The sequence below is a fragment of the Pseudophryne corroboree genome, chromosome 10 (assembly GCF_028390025.1).
Source record: "Pseudophryne corroboree isolate aPseCor3 chromosome 10, aPseCor3.hap2, whole genome shotgun sequence".
Taxonomy (NCBI): Eukaryota; Metazoa; Chordata; class Amphibia; order Anura; family Myobatrachidae; genus Pseudophryne; species Pseudophryne corroboree.
The window spans coordinates 266,486,554-266,504,835 of NC_086453.1; positions in this window are offsets into that span (position 1 = coordinate 266,486,554).

Below are 18,282 nucleotides of genomic sequence, written 5' to 3' on the forward strand. Positions count from 1 at the left end.
AAACTTTCGGACAAGGTGCAGTTCATCCTTAAACAAAATTAGGACAGGTAAATTAGCTGACTCAGATGGCATCAGAGGCGGATTGGCCATAGGGTTAACAGGGAAGATCCCCGGTGGGCCGACGCACCCGTAGGGCCTGTTTTGTTTGAGGACATGTGGTCCTTTTTATAGACATAATGAATAAGATGCAAAATAATTTGCATATATGAAAATGACTTTGCCACTTAGCCTGTGATTGCAGATGATCTAGTGTATGCTCTGTCTGCCTGCTTGGCTGACATATAAGATTGAGTGAATAGTGATTGGGATACAGTTGGTGTAATAAGCAAGACAATATATCTTGCTAAAGAATGATATAGTTTCCTAAATTCTGAATGTGTATCATACAATGTGCTCAGAATATTTAATTTTATTTCTTTTTCACTTCCCCCTTGATGCTGGACATGCCCACTATCTGTAAAGTCTTGGGGGGAGGGTGCTGCTGCCACGGCCCATGGCTAGACCTTACACCTCTGGTGCTGCCCATGTGGGGCCACTAGTACAAATTATCCAGGGGGCGCTTTTTGTTCCCAATCCGCTCCTGGATGGCATATATCCACCCACATGTGCTAATGGGAATAAGGGGTCTATTTACTAAGCCTTGGATGGAGATAAAGTGGATGAAGATAAAGTACCGGCCAATCAACTCTTGGCTGCCATGTCACAGGCTGGGTTTGAAAAATGACAGTAAGGAGCTAATTGGCTGGTACTTTATCTCTGTCCACTCAGAGGCATCTTTTACGTCTTGTGCACCCGGTGCGGCGCCGGCAGAAAAGGGGCGTGGCTTCTCAAGGAGTGGGTGGGGCTTTGCATCCCGACCCCTGTTTTTCGTCAGTTGGGGGGTTCGGGAGGTGCGGGCTGCCTCCCGCGGAGTGCTGTTTCTGCAGTGCAGGCTCCTGCTCAATGACAGGAGCCGAGTGCTGCACATAATGTAACAGTGCAGCACTCGGCTCCTGTCACTGAGCAGGATCCGGCATTTTGGTGTCACCCCTCGGCGGGTGACACCCAGTTGCGGGCCGCACCCCCCACACCCACCTTGTGACGCCACTGCGTCCACTTTATCTCCATCCAAGGTAAGTAGTAAATAGACCCTTAAATTTAGTAGTAGAGAGGACTTTTTTTGTTTATTAATGAACTCACTTGTAACCAGATAATCATGTGCATATCTATAATGGGTGCACATGGGTCCTGGGTATAGGTGGCCCACACTGCACACCATGATGCACCTATTCACTTATTTCTCCGTTGGCGCCACAGATGTAATTGGTAATATGGAGTGGATGCCATGTTTCCAGAAACCTGCGCATGTGCTCTACTGAAATCACAGGGAGAGTGGCGCCTGCACAGTAGACTCTGGCACAGTACCAGGGTCTACTGGGGACATGTGCTGGCAAGAGAGGGGGGAGCCTGCACAGACTGCACACAGGCCCCCTGAATCACCCCTTCAGATCAGTATCACAAGATGATGCAAATATACTCTGATGATGGCTGACAACAATGTGGTACAGTAATGTAGGCAGGGTCGCCATCAAGGGGGATAGCCAGGACTTGAGTGAGAATAAAGTGAGATAGAATTGGCATCTGTCTCACCGGATTCTACTACTAAAGTAATAACTACTAAAAAAAACTACAAGTCCCAGCAGCCTCTGCTGTCCGGGAGCAGGAGAAGGACCCATGTTAAAGGATGAGATCTCCCTATGGCCCTGCCCCTTCCATCTGAAACTGTAATAATCAGCGGCAGCTCCTACCTAACTGTGGAAGGAGAGCTGCCGCTACCCATGCCTGCCCGGAGAGGAGAGGAGACAGCTTGTCAGCCAGGTCCCAGCACCTGCGCACTGAATCTGGCAGGTGCCAGCGGCAGCGGCGGCCGGTCTGTGCATGCGCAAACCCCCGGCTTCTAAGAACTGCATCGATTGCAGCTCATAGAAGCCGGCTAAGGCTGATGATCAGGCAGGGAATGGCTTCCTACAGGAAGCCAGCTCTCTGCTAATCACAGCCTGGTCTGGCAGTACCGGAGGGAGGAATCACCTCCCAATGGGACTGCCTGTAGTGTCTGTGACTGACAGTGAGGACTTGTAATAGGAAGTCACTGCCAGTCACAGTGAAGCCAGTGCAGTCACGGACTGCATCTGGCTTCACTGTCACTGAGCTCAGGTGGTGGATTTTCCAGGGGGAACTGCAGTCCTGTAGCTCATAGGTAAAATCTGCCACTGGTAGTAATCCATCTGCACTTGTAATACGATAAAGAAAATTACATGTCTCCACTGCAGGAGGTCGCCAGCCATTTTCTTGTATACCAGCCCGGCAGCAATATGTTCCCTGGCCATGTAATTAAGTTAGGAGTGGCGCCCATTTTCCCTTGGCCTGAGCTCTGTCTTCCTTCTATCATTCCCACAAGGAAGCAAGAACAGAGAGTATCAGTTGCTGTGTCTAGCAGCAGATAGTAATGATATTATTATTATTCAATAGACTGAGCAGGCTCTGATGTCAGGTTGCTGTACAATAAGAGGAGCAGGCACTGATATTTTGTTATAGTACAGCCGGGTCAGACTCTGGTGCTGCATTATCATTGTACAGTTGAGTTACACTCTAGTGTCCTATTACTATAACATACCCTCCAACATTTTAAACATAAAAATCGGTACAAATTAGTAAAGGCGTGGTCACGGGTAAAGGGGACGTGGCCATGCCCCTTTTCCTATACTTTCAATTGAAGTTTGGAGAGCCAAAAATCAGTACAGACCATAAAAAAAGGTACTGTACCTGCCAAAAAGGTACAGTTGGAGGGTATGCTATAATACAGGTGGGGAAGACTCCGTTCTTACTATAATACAGGGGGCGTAGACTTCATTAGTACTATAATACAGATGGTGCAGACTTTGCTGTTACTATAAACCAGGTGGGGCAGACTCCGCTGTTGCTATAATGCAGGTGGTACAGACTCTGTTGTTACTATAATACATGTGGCGCACTCAATGCTGTTATTATAATACCGGTGACACATTCTCTGCTGTTACTATAATACAAGTGGCGCACACTCCACTGTTACTATAATACAGGTGGCGTAGACTCCGCTGTTACTATAATACAGGTGACGCAGACTTTGCTGTTATTATATTACAAGTGACGCAGACTTCGCTGTTACTATAATACAGGTGGCACAGACTACTCTGTTAGTATCATACAGGTGACGCAGACTACTATGTTACTTGTAATTAGAGATGTACTCCGGACATTTTTCAGATTTTGTGTTTTGGTTTTGGATTCGGTTCCGCGGCCGTGTTTTAGATTCGGACGCGTTTTGGCAAAACCTCCCTGAAAATTTTTTGTCGGATTCGAGTGTGTTTTGGATTCGGGTGTTTTTTTTCAAAACCCCCTCAAAAACAGCTCAAATCATAGAATTTGGGGGAAATTTTGATCCTATAGTATTAACCTCAATAACCACAATTTCCACACGTTTCCAGTCTATTCTGAACACCTCACACCTCACAATACTATCTTTAGTCCTAAAATTTGCACCGAGGTCGCTGGATGACTAAGAAAAGCGACCCAAGAGGGCGGCACAAACACCTGGCCCATCCAGGAGTGGCACTGCACTGTCAGACAGGATGGCACTTAAAAAAATTGGCCCCAAACAGCACATGATGCAAAGAAAAGGGAAAAAGAGGTGCACTGTGGTCGCTGGACGGCTAAGCTAAGTGACACAAACACCTCAATATCACAGGAATTATTAGTTCTAATCAATGGTATTATTGGTCCAAATCACTGGAAGAAAATGACAAAATCACTGGAATTATTCGTTCTAACTTCTAATCAATGGTATTATTGGTCCAAATCACTGGAAGAAAATGACAAAATCACTGGAATTATTCGTTCTAATCAATGGTATTATTGGTCCAAATCACTGGAAGAAAATGACAAAATCACTGGAATTATTCGTTCTAATCTAATCAATGGTATTATTGGTCCAAATCACTGGAAGAAAATGACAAAATCACTGGAATTATTCATTCTAATCAATGGTATTATTGGTCCAAATCACTGGAAGAAAATGACAAAATCACTGGAATTATTCGTTCTAACTTCTAATCAATGGTATTATTGGTCCAAATCACTGGAAGAAAATGACAAAATCACTGGAATTATTCGTTCTAATCAATGGTATTATTGGTCCAAATCACTGGAAGAAAATGACAAAATCACTGGAATTATTCGTTCTAATCTAATCAATGGTATTATTGGTCCAAATCGCTGGAAGAAAATGACAAAATCACTGGAATTATTCGTTCTAACTTCTAATCAATGGTATTATTGGTCCAAATCACTGGAAGAAAATGACAAAATCACTGGAATTATTCGTTCTAATCAATGGTATTATTGGTCCAAATCACTGGAAGAAAATGACAAAATCACTGGAATTATTCGTTCTAATCTAATCAATGGTATTATTGGTCCAAATCACTGGAAGAAAATGACAAAATCACTGGAATTATTTGTTCTAATCAATGGTATTATTGGTCCAAATCACTGGAAGAAAATGACAAAATCACTGGAATTATTCGTTCTAATCTAATCAATGGTACCGTATTATTGGTCCAAATCACTGGATGAAAATGACAAAATCACTGGAATTATTTGTTCTAATCAATGGGATTATTGGTCCAAATCACTGGAAGAAAATGACAAAATCACTGGAATTATTTGTTCTAATCAATGGTATTATTGGTCCAAATCACTGGAAGAAAATGACAAAATCACTGGAATTATTCGTTCTAATCAATGGTATTATTGGTCCAAATCACTGGAAGAAAATGACAAAATCACTGGAATTATTCATTCTAACCAATGGTATTATTGGTCCAAATCACTGGAAGAAAATGACAAAATCACTGGAATTATTCGTTCTAATCAATGGTATTATTGGTCCAAATCACTGGAAGAAAATGACAAAATCACTGGAATTATTCATTCTAATCTAATCAATGGTATTATTGGTCCAAATCACTGGAAGAAAATGACAAAATCACTGGAATTATTCGTTCTAATCAATGGTATTATTGGTCCAAATCACTGAAAGAAAATGACAAAATCACTGGAATTATTCTTTCTAACTTCTAATCAATGGTATTATTGGTCCAAATCACTGGAAGAAAATGACAAAATCACTGGAATTATTCATTCTAACCAATGGTATTATTGGTCCAAATCACTGGAAGAAAATGACAAAATCACTGGAATTATTCGTTCTAATCAATGGTATTATTGGTCCAAATCACTGGAAGAAAATGACAAAATCACTGGAATTATTCATTCTAATCTAATCAATGGTATTATTGGTCCAAATCACTGGAAGAAAATGACAAAATCACTGGAATTATTCATTCTAAACAATGGTATTATTGGTCCAAATCACTGAAAGAAAATGACAAAATCACTGGAATTATTCTTTCTAACTTCTAATCAATGGTATTATTGGTCCAAATCACTGGAAGAAAATGACAAAATCACTGGAATTATTCGTTCTAATCAATGGTATTATTGGTCCAAATCACTGGAAGAAAATGACAAAATCACTGGAATTATTCGTTCTAATCTAATCAATGATATTATTGGTACAAATCACTGGAAGAAAATGACAAAATCACTAGAATTATTAGTTCTAATCAATGGTATTGTTGGTCCAAATCACTGGAAGAAAATGGAATGGATGGATACTTGCAGTGACACAGAGCTGCAAGATACAGCAATGGCCTACTGTACAACTATATACTGTTAGTCACCAAAATGCTGCACTGTAATATTAGAAGCTATAGAAAAGTATATATATTATTGTATATATCAGTACAGACAGAGCAGTGTAACTGTGACCCATGTGTCCTGACAAGCAGTATAGAAGCTATAGAAAAGTATATATATTATTGTATATCAGTAGTAGTACAGAGCGGTGTAACTGTGACACATGTGTATCCTGACAAGCAGTATAGAAGCTATAGAAAATTATTTTAAATTATTGTATATATCAGTACAGAGCAGTGTAACTGTGACACATGTGTGTCCTGACAAGCAGTATAGAAGCTATAGAAAATGATTTAAAATTATTGTATATATCAGTACATAGCGGTGTAACTGTGACACATGTGTGTCCTGACAAGCAGTATAGAAGCTATAGAAAATGATTTAAAATTATTGTACATATCAGTACAGAGCGGTGTAACTGTGACACATGTGTGTCCTGACAAGCAGTATAGAAGCTATAGAAAAGTATATATATTACTGTATATCAGTAGTAGTACAGAGCGGTGTAACTGACACATGTGTGTCCTGAAAAGCAGTATAGAAGCTATAGAAAAGTATATATATTACTGTATATAATATATCAGTACAGAGCAGTGTAACTGTGACCATGTGTCCTGACAAGCAGTATAGAAGCTATAGAAAAGTATATATATTATATACTGGTGGTCCCCAGTCCCCACAATGCAGCACACTGATCAGATATTTGCAGCACACTGAGCACAGATATGGAGCATTTTTCAGGCAGAGAACGTAGATATTTTCAGCACACTGAGCACAGATTATTTGCAGCACACTGAGCACGGATATTTTCAGCACACTGAGCACAGATTACGGATCTTTTCAGGGAGAGAACGCTGCCACGTCCTCTCTGTTCAATCTCCAAAGCACGAGTGAAAATGGCGGCGACGTGCGGCTCCTTATATAGAATACGAATCTCGCTAGAATCCGACAGCGGGATGATGACGTTTGGTCGCGTTATGGTTAACCGAGCAAGGCGGGAAGATCCGAGGCTGCCTCGGAACTGTGTAAAATGGGTGAAGTTCAGGGGGGTTCGGATCCCGAGGAACCGAACCCGCTCATCTCTACTTGTAATACAGATTGAGCAGACCCCACTGCTACTATAATACAAGTAGCACAGACCCGGCTATTACTATAATACAGGTGGTGCACTCTATGCTGTTACTATAATACAGGTGGCACATGCTCTGTTGTTACTATAATGCAGGTGGTGCAGACTCTGTTACTACTATAATACATGTGGCGCACCCTATGCTGTTACTATAATATATGTGGCGCACAGTATGTTGTTACTATAATTCAGGTGGCGCACTCTATGCTGTTACTATAATTCAAGCGGTGCACTCTATGCTGTTCCTATTATACATGTGGCACACTTTATGCTGTTACTAATACAAGTGATGCAGGCTCTGCTGTTACTATAAAACAGGTGGCACAACTCTGCTGTTACTGTAATAAGGGTGGCACACTCTATGCTGTTACTATAATACAGGTGGCACATTCTCAAAAATTAGACAACCACAAGAATAAGATGGAATTAAAGAATATTAGTTCACAGTTGACCATATCTTACAATACGCATGTAGTAATTCAATAGGACAATCAATCTATTTACAGATATATGCATATTCCAATAACACAACAATAATGAGGGTGATAAGGAGAGTGATGAAAAATACAATTCTCAATGACAGTGTCACAACTGAGGGTTTAGGCTGACGGGAGGAAGCCTCAGTTGTAGGGGCTGAGATTAAGTTAAACCTGGGAGGTTTAATCAGACACCTGGACATGTAAGTGCAGATTGATTACCCGAAGGTGTGACCATGACAACCAGTTTAAAATTCAAAATAAAAGTTTATTTAACAGACTCCGTGAAATGACAAGCAGCATTCAAAGTAAATCAAAGACAGTGGCAAATAACACAGTTCCTGGAACACGTAACCGTAGAAGGTATTGCAGAGCACTGGTAGGTTAGAACAGATGTTAAAGTCCTTTGATAGAAATCCTTACCAGGCCTGGTTGTAGTAGTGGAGATAGCCGAGGAACATGCCAGTAGTTGTAACAGGTGAATCTGGTAATTTGAGTAAGCTGCTGTATAAGCTGGATGGAACCAGCCAGGTGGTAAAACACGGAGTGGATGCTGAATGGAATCAGCCAGGTAATGAAACACAGAGTGAGTGCTGAATGGAATCAGCCAGGTACTAAAGTCACGGAGTGGGTGCTGGATGGAACCAGCCAGGTGATGAAATATAGAATGGATGATGTGAGATGCTAGTGAGCGTAGAAACAGAATAGCTGATAGTCGATTACCAGTGGTAGTGGATACTGCTGGTAAGATAGGATCCGCTGGATCAGCACCGGTGTTTGGTAGAAGCTGGAATCAGTTGAAAGCTGGCTGCTTGGAAGCAGATAGTAGATAGCTGGAAACTGGACAGCCACGGAAGGCTGTAGAGTCAGGCTGCACTGCAAGATGGAAAGCAGGTGCGGGTCTCTTTGTGGATGCTGGAGACAGGAACTGGAACCTGGAGAAACAAGCCACAGGAGAGAGAGACTGGAACAAGGTATGACATTCAAAGCACTGACATCTATCTGGCCCAGACACAGGATACTTATACCTGCTGCTATGCAGGCATTGGCTGGGCAATTATGCAGATTCCAGAGACGGTGGATTGGAGGAATTGGAGCATGTGATCAAATCCAACATGGCTGCACCCATGCTGGAATCTGGAGGGAAAACTGGTTTGAAATGAAATGTGCAAACATAGTGATAATGGCGGCGCCGGCCGCGGAGGACAGGAGACGCCAGATGACTGTTAAATGCTGAGACACTTGAAGGGCAGCAGAGGCCGCGGCAGGCATGATACATGATTCTGAGAACCTGCAGCAATAACACAGTAACGGCGGCGGAGGCCGCGGAGGACGGGAGACGCCATGTTGGATTCAAACATGGCGCCGCTGTGGTAGTGTCTCAGAATGACAGGAGGGATGTGCAGAGTGTTGACACAGATGAGATCCGGATTTGGAACGCTGGGCCAGTCTCAGAAGACACCTAAACGACAGGTAATGGCGTCCAGATACCCGGATCGTGACAGCACCCCACCCCCCCCTTTAGTAGTGGCCCCAGGACACTTCTTAGGCTTTAAAGGAAACTTTGAGTGGAAATTTCGGACCAAGGCAGGAGCATGGACGTCTGAGGCATTGGTCCAAGAGCGTTCTTCAGGACCATAGCCCTTCCAGTCAATGAGATACTGTAACTGACCGTAACGGAAACGTGAGTTCAAAATCTTGGCCACCTCGTACTCGACTCCCCGTTGAGTCTGAACTTTGGGAGCTGGAGGAAGTGTGGAATGAAACCGATTCAGGATCAGCGGTTTCAACAAGGAAACATGAAATGTCCTGGGTATTTTCAAGAAGGGTGGTAACTGTAATCTGTAGGCAACAGGATTGATGACTTGTTCAATCTTGAAGGGACCAATGTAGCGAGGTGCAAATTTCATGCTGGGAACTCTCAACCTCAAATTCTTCGTGGACAACCACACACAATCACCCACCTTGAGAGCAGGAACCGCTCTACGCTTCCTATCGGCAAACTTCTTATACCTGGATGAGGCTTTAAGCAGGGCTGCGCGGACGTTCTTCCAGTTATTTGAAAACTGACGCAAGGTGACATCCACTGCTGGAACAGAAGTTGCGGGAAGCGGTTGAAATTCTGGAACTTTAGGGTGGAATCCATAATTAATGAAGAATGGTGTCGAAGAAGATGAGGAATGGTATTGATTGTTGTGGCTGAACTCGGCCCAAGGAAGGAGTTGAACCCAGTCATCTTGAGAGGAAGACACATATATACGGAGGAAGGCCTCCAAGTCCTGATTCACCCTCTCGGTTTGACCATTGGTCTGAGGATGGTAAGCTGTGGAAAACTTTAACTTGACTTGGAGGGCTTGACACAAACTTCGCCAAAATTTGGCTACAAATTGTACTCCACGATCCGAGATGATCTCTTCAGGAAGACCGTGAAGTCGGAAGATCTCTTGTATAAACACTTGAGCCAAATTGGAAGCTGACGGAAGACCGGTGAGAGGGATGAAATGTGCCATCTTGGTGAACCGGTCAACTACCACCCAGATGGTATTAAACTTGTTGCAGATAGGTAGATCGGTAACAAAGTCCATCGACAAATGGGTCCATGGTCGACGGGGAACAGATAATGGAACCAGTTGCCCCGCAGGCGACTGGCAGGAGACTTTGTGTTGGGCACGCTTTGGGCAGGAGGCAATAAATTCCATAACGTCCTTCTTCAGAGTTGGCCACCAGTAGGACCTAGAGATAAACTCCAGGGTTTTCTGAATGCCTGTATGTCCAGCAAAACGGGAAGCGTGGGCCCAATGCATGAGCTTCTTCCTTAGAACTGGCTTAACAAAACTTTTCCCTGGCGGGGGCGTAGAGTCCATCCCTACCGTGGAGAATGCCAACGGATTAATAATAGGATGCTTGTCTGCAGACTCGGACTCATTTTCTTGCTCCCATGAGTGGGAAAGGGCATCGGCCTTACGATTCTGAGAACCCGGACAGAACTGGAGTTTAAAGTCAAACCTAGAGAAGAAAAGTGCCCATCTGGCCTGACGAGGGTTCAGACATTGTGCGCCTTTGAGATATAAAAGATTTTTGTGGTCGGTAAGTATGGTGATTGAATGAGAAGCTCCCTCCAACAGGTATCTCCACTCCTCCAGAGCGAGCTTGATGGCTAGCAACTCCTGATCGCCAATGGCATAGTTGCGCTCAGCTGGGGAGAACTTCCGGGAGAAGAAACTGCAAGGATGTAGATGTACATCTTTGGCCCTCTGGGATAACACCGCTCCTACTCCAACGGAGGAGGCATCTACCTCTAAGATAAAAGGAGAGTCGGTGTCGGGCTGTTTCAGAACTGGTGCAGAGATGAACCGTTGCTTCAGAAGGTGAAAGGCCTGCGTAGCTTCTTCGGACCACTTGGACGGATTAGCACCTTTCTTAGTTAATGCAGTGATAGGCGCCACAATGGTGGAAAAGTCTCGTATAAACTTTCTATAATAATTGGCGAACCCTAAGAACCTCTGGACCCCTTTGAGGGTTAAGGGTATAGGCCAATTCTGGATTGCTTGGAGTTTCTCAGGATCCATCTCTAGTCCGGAACCGGACACAATGTAACCTAGAAACGGAATGGTTTTAACTTCAAACATACACTTCTCCAATTTACAATAGAGGTGGTTGACACGGAGACGGGAAAGAACCTCCTTTACCCAGAAACGATGATCTTCTAGATTATTAGCAAAGATGAGGATGTCATCTAGATAAACCACGACATGGCGGTATAAGATGTCCCTGAAGATCTCATTCACGAAGTGCTGGAAGACTGCTGGAGCGTTGCTCAATCCGAAGGGCATGATGGGGTACTCATAATGTCCGTCACGGGTGTTAAAGGCGGTCTTCCACTCGTCACCCTCACGGATCCGGATGAGATTGTAGGCACCCCTCAAGTCCAGCTTTGTAAAAATGGTTGCACCACTAACTCTATCGAAGAGTTCTGTAATCAGGGGTAAAGGGTATCGGTTCTTAACGGTAATGTCGTTCAGACCTCTGTAGTCGATACACGGACGCAGACCACCGTCTTTCTTCTTAACAAAGAAGAAGCCTGCGCCGGCTGGAGAAGAAGATGGTCGGATGAAACCCTTCGCCAGGTTCTCTTTGATGTACTCTTCCATGGAGTGTGTCTCAGGCAGAGACAACGGATAAGTTCGGCCTCGCGGTGGAACCTTCCCTGGAATGAGGTCGATTGGGCAGTCCCATTCTCTATGAGGAGGAAGGATATCAGCAGAGGCTTTACTGAACACGTCCGTGAAGTCTTGATATGGAGGAGGTGGAACATCAGATGACCTGGGGAAGGAAGAACAAACAGCAAGAACTTTGGCTAAACAAGTCTCAGCACAGGAGGGACCCCATGCCAGTATTTGCGTAGTCGTCCAGTCAATTGATGGGTTGTGGAGACGGAGCCATGGAAGGCCTAAAACCACTGGATGTGTGGCTCTTGGAATCACTAGAAAAGAAATATACTCAGAATGAAGAACTCCCACTCTCAGACGAACTGGAAGAGTCCTTAAGGAAATGACTGCGTCAAAAATCTTGCTGCCATCCACGGCAGTCAAAGAGATGGACGAGGACAGTCTCTCGGTGGGTAGGGACCACCGTTTAACATAAGCTTCGGTTATGAAATTCCCAGCTGCTCCGGAATCAAGGAGGGCAATGACGTTCCTGTAACGTTGAGCAATTTGGAGCGACACTGGGAGGTTACAATCATGAGGAGATGGAGGGAGATCATTACTCCTAGCCGGCCCTCTCCTTGGCGAGCTAGGATCTGGAGTTTCCCGAATGTTTGGGACAGGCGTTGATAGTGTGCGACGGAGCTGCACAGTAGAGACATAGAGACTCGGAGAGGCGTCTTCGGCGCTCAGCGGGAGATAGACGGGAACGACCAATTTGCATAGGCTCATCCTTGGATGGAGATGGTTGACGAGGAGGAGGAGCAGAAGATTTAGGAGCGGATGATCTTCCTCGCTCGGTTGCTCTCTCTCTGAACCGTAGATCAACCTTCGTGCATAGTGAAATTAGCTCATCCAACTTAGAAGGCAAGTCTCTGGTAGCTAACTCATCTTTAATGTGTTCTGACAAGCCATGCCAGAATGCAGCATACAGGGCCTCGTCGTTCCAGGCCAGTTCAGATGCCAGGATTTTGAACTGTATAAGATACTGTCCCACAGTACGTGTTCCCTGGCGTAGACGGAGAATCTCAGATGAAGCAGAGGAAACCCGGCCCGACTCGTCGAAGATGCGCCTGAATGATGCTACAAAGTCAGTATAGGAGGACAGCAGGGGATCAGACTTCTCCCATAACGGTGATGCCCAATCAAGGGCTGAGCCACTGAGGAGAGAAATAAATAATATAAGCAACTTTGGTACGGTCACTGGGGAAGTTGCCAGGTTGAAGCTCAAAATGGATTTCGCATTGGTTGAGAAATCCCCTGCAGAACCTTGGAGATCCGTCAAATTTTGCTGGCGTTGGAAGATGAAGACGTGGTATGGAAATGGGTAAGGTGGGTGGGGTTACAGCTGGAGTCACTGTGGTGGACGCATCAGACGTGACAGGTCCACGGAGGGTCGTCTGAATCCCATCCAGCCGAGTAGAGAGATCCTGGAGACAGCGGATGATGTGACCTTGTGCAGCCTCCTGATGTTCGAGTCTGGCTGACAGTTCTTGCATAGGTCTAGCCGCTTGATCCTGGTCTCCGGCTGGATTCATATGGTCAGTGCTTACTGTCACAACTGAGGGTTTAGGCTGACGGGAGGAAGCCTCATTTGTAGGGGCTGAGATTAAGTTAAACCTGGGAGGTTTAATCAGACCCCTGGACATGTAAGTGCAGATTGATTACCCGAAGGTGTGACCATGACAACCAGTTTAAAATTCAAAATAAAAGTTTATTTAACAGACTCTGTGAAATGACAAGCAGCATTCAAAGTAAATCAAAGACAGTGGCAAATAACACAGTTCCTGGAACACGTAACCGTAGAAGGTATTGCAGAGCACTGGTAGGTTAGAACAGATGTTAAAGTCTTTTGATAGAAATCCTTACCAGGCCTGGTTGTAGTAGTGGAGATAGCCGAGGAACATGCCAGTAGTTGTAACAGGTGAATCTGGTAATTTGAGTAAGCTGCTGTATCAGCTGGATGGAACCAGCCAGGTGGTAAAACACGGAGTGGATGCTGAATGGAATCAGCCAGGTAATGAAACACAGAGTGGGTGCTGAATGGAATCAGCCAGGTACTAAAGTCACGGAGTGGGTGCTGGATGGAACCAGCCAGGTGATGAAATATAGAATGGATGATGTGAGATGCTAGTGAGCGTAGAAACAGAATAGCTGATAGTTGATTACCGGTGGTAGTGGATACTGCTGGTAAGATAGGATCCGCTGGATCAGCACCGGTGTTTGGTAGAAGCTGGAATCAGTTGAAAGCTGGCTGCTTGGAAGCAGATAGTAGATAGCTGGAAACTGGACAGCCACGGAAGGCTGTAGAGTCAGGCTGCACTGCAAGATGGAAAGCAGGTGCGGGTCTCTTTGTGGATGCTGGAGACAGGAACTGGAACCTGGAGAAACAAGCCACAGGAGAGAGAGACTGGAACAAGGTATGACATTCAAAGCACTGACATCTATCTGGCCCAGACACAGGATACTTATACCTGCTGCTATGCAGGCATTGGCTGGGCAATTATGCAGATTCCAGAGACGGTGGATTGGAGGAATTGGAGCATGTGATCAAATCCAACATGGCTGCGCCCATGCTGGAATCTGGAGGGAAAACTGGTTTGAAATGAAATGTGCAAACATAGTGATAATGGCGGCGCCGGCCGCGGAGGACAGGAGACGCCAGATGACTGTTAAATACTGAGACACTTGGAGGGCAGCAGAGGCCGCGGCAGGCATGATACATGATTCTGAGAACCTGCAGCAATAACACAGTAACGGCGGCGGAGGCCGCGGAGGACGGGAGACGCCATGTTGGATTCAAACATGGCGCCGCTGTAGTAGTGTCTCAGAATGACAGGAGGGATGTGCAGAGTGTTGACATAGATGAGATCCGGATTTGGAACGCTGGGCCAGTCTCAGAAGACACCTAAACGGCAGGTAATGGCGTCCAGATACCCGGATCGTGACAGCACCCCCCCCCCCCCTTTAGGAGTGGCCCCAGGACACTTCTTAGGCTTTAAAGGAAACTTTGAGTGGAAATTTCGGACCAAGGCAGGAGCATGGACGTCTGAGGCATTGGTCCAAGAGCGTTCTTCAGGACCATAGCCCTTCCAGTCAATGAGATACTGTAACTGACCGTAACAGAAACGTGAGTTCAAAATCTTGGCCACCTCGTACTCGACTCCCCGTTGAGTCTGAACTTTGGGAGCTGGAGGAAGTGCGGAATGAAACCGATTCAGGATCAGCGGTTTCAACAAGGAAACATGAAATGTCCTGGGTATTTTCAAGAAGGGTGGTAACTGTAATCTGTAGGCAACAGGATTGATGACTTGTTCAATCTTGAAGGGACCAATGTAGCGAGGTGCAAATTTCATGCTGGGAACTCTCAACCTCAAATTCTTCGTGGACAACCACACACAATCACCCACCTTGAGAGCAGGAACCGCTCTACGCTTCCTATCGGCAAACTTCTTATACCTGGATGAGGCTTTAAGCAGGGCTGCGCGGACGTTCTTCCAGTTATTTGAAAACTGACGCAAGGTGACATCCACTGCTGGAACAGAAGTTGCGGGAAGCGGTTGAAATTCTGGAACTTTAGGGTGGAATCCATAATTAATGAAGAATGGTGTCGAAGAAGATGAGGAATGGTATTGATTGTTGTGGCTGAACTCGGCCCAAGGAAGGAGTTGAACCCAGTCATCTTGAGAGGAAGACACATATATACGGAGGAAGGCCTCCAAGTCCTGATTCACCCTCTCGGTTTGACCATTGGTCTAAGGATGGTAAGTTGTGGAAAACTTTAACTTGACTTGGAGGGCTTGACACAAACTTCGCCAAAATTTGGCTACAAATTGTACTCCACGATCCAAGATGATCTCTTCAGGAAGACCGTGAAGTCGGAAGATCTCTTGTATAAACACTTGAGCCAACTTGGAAGCTGACGGAAGACCGGTGAGAGGGATGAAATGTGCCATCTTGGTGAACCGGTCAACTACCACCCAGATGGTATTAAACTTGTTGCAGATAGGTAGATCGGTAACAAAGTCCATCGACAAATGGGTCCATGGTCGACGGGGAACAGATAATGGAACCAGTTGCCCCGCAGGCGACTGGCGGGAGACTTTGTGTTGGGCACACTTTGGGCAGGAGGCAATAAATTCCATAACGTCCTTCTTCAGAGTTGGCCACCAGTAGGACCTAGAGATAAACTCCAGGGTTTTCTGAATGCCTGTATGTCCAGCAAAGCGGGAAGCGTGGGCCCAATGCATGAGCTTCTTCCTTAGAACTGGCTTAACAAAACTTTTCCCTGGCGGGGGCGTAGAGTCCATCCCTACCGTGGAGAATGCCAACGGATTAATAATAGGATGCTTGTCTGCAGACTCGGACTCATTTTCTTGCTCCCATGAGTGGGAAAGGGCATCGGCCTTACGATTCTGAGAACCCGGACAGAACTGGAGTTTAAAGTCAAACCTAGAGAAGAAAAGTGCCCATCTGGCCTGACGAGGGTTCAGACATTGTGCGCCTTTGAGATATAAAAGATTTTTGTGGTCGGTAAGTATGGTGATTGAATGAGAAGCTCCCTCCAACAGGTATCTCCACTCCTCCAGAGCGAGCTTGATGGCTAGCAACTCCTGATCGCCAATGGCATAGTTGCGCTCAGCTGGGGAGAACTTCCGGGAGAAGAAACTGCAAGGATGTAGATGTACATCTTTGGCCCTCTGGGATAACACCGCTCCTACTCCAACGGAGGAGGCATCTACCTCTAAGATAAAAGGAGAGTCGGTGTCGGGCTGTTTCAGAACTGGTGCAGAGATGAACCGTTGCTTCAGAAGGTGAAAGGCCTGCGTAGCTTCTTCGGACCACTTGGACGGATTAGCACCTTTCTTAGTTAATGCAGTGATAGGCGCCACAATGGTGGAAAAGTCTCGTATAAACTTTCTATAATAATTGGCGAACCCTAAGAACCTCTGGACCCCTTTGAGGGTTAAGGGTATAGGCCAATTCTGGATTGCTTGGAGTTTCTCAGGATCCATCTCTAGTCCGGAACCGGACACAATGTAACCTAGAAACGGAATGGTTTTAACTTCAAACATACACTTCTCCAATTTACAATAGAGGTGGTTGACACGGAGACGGGAAAGAACCTCCTTTACCCAGAAACGATGATCTTCTAGATTATTAGCAAAGATGAGGATGTCATCTAGATAAACCACGACATGGCGGTATAAGATGTCCCTGAAGATCTCATTCACGAAGTGCTGGAAGACTGCTGGAGCGTTGCTCAATCCGAAGGGCATGACGAGGTACTCATAATGTCCGTCACGGGTGTTAAAGGCGGTCTTCCACTCGTCACCCTCACGGATCCGGATGAGATTGTAGGCACCCCTCAAGTCCAGCTTTGTAAAAATGGTTGCACCACTAACTCTATCGAAGAGTTCTGTAATCAGGGGTAAAGGGTATCGGTTCTTAATGGTAATGTCGTTCAGACCTCTGTAGTCGATACACGGACGCAGACCACCGTCTTTCTTCTTAACGAAGAAGAAGCCTGCGCCGGCTGGAGAAGAAGATGGTCGGATGAAACCCTTCGCCAGGTTCTCTTTGATGTACTCTTCCATGGAGTGTGTCTCAGGCAGAGACAATGGATAAGTTCGGCCTCGCGGTGGAACCTTCCCTGGAATGAGGTCGATTGGGCAGTCCCATTCTCTATGAGGAAGAAGGATATCAGCAGAGGCTTTACTGAACACGTCCGTGAAGTCTTGATATGGAGGAGGTGGAACATCAGATGACCTGGGGAAGGAAGAACAAACAGCAAGAACTTTGGCTAAACAAGTCTCAGCACAGGAGGGACCCCATGCCAGTATTTGCGTAGTCGTCCAGTCAATTGATGGGTTGTGGAGACGGAGCCATGGAAGGCCTAAAACCACTGGATGTGTGGCTCTTGGAATCACTAGAAAAGAAATATACTCAGAATGAAGAACTCCCACTCTCAGACGAACTGGAAGAGTCCTTAAGGAAATGACTGCGTCAAAAATCTTGCTGCCATCCACGGCAGTCAAAGAGATGGACAAGGACAGTCTCTCGGTGGGTAGGGACCACCGTTTAACATAAGCTTCGGTTATGAAATTCCCAGCTGCTCCGGAATCAAGGAGGGCAATGACGTTCCTGTAACGTTGAGCAATTTGGAGCGACACTGGGAGGTTACAATCATGAGGAGATGGAGAGGAGATCATTACTCCTAGCCGGCCCTCTCCTTGGCGAGCTAGGATCTGGAGTTTCCCGAATGTTTGGGACAGGCGTTGATAGTGTGCGACGGAGCTGCACAGTAGAGACATAGAGACTCGGAGAGGCGTCTTCGGCGCTCAGCGGGAGATAGACGGGAACGACCAATTTGCATAGGCTCATCCTTGGATGGAGATTGTTGACGAGGAGGAGGAGCAGAAGATTTAGGAGCGGATGATCTTCCTCGCTCGGTTGCTCTCTCTCTGAACCGTAGATCAACCTTCGTGCATAGTGAAATTAGCTCATCCAACTTAGAAGGCAAGTCTCTGGTAGCTAACTCATCTTTAATGTGTTCTGACAAGCCATGCCAGAATGCAGCATACAGGGCCTCGTCGTTCCAGGCCAGTTCAGATGCCAGGATTTTGAACTGTATAAG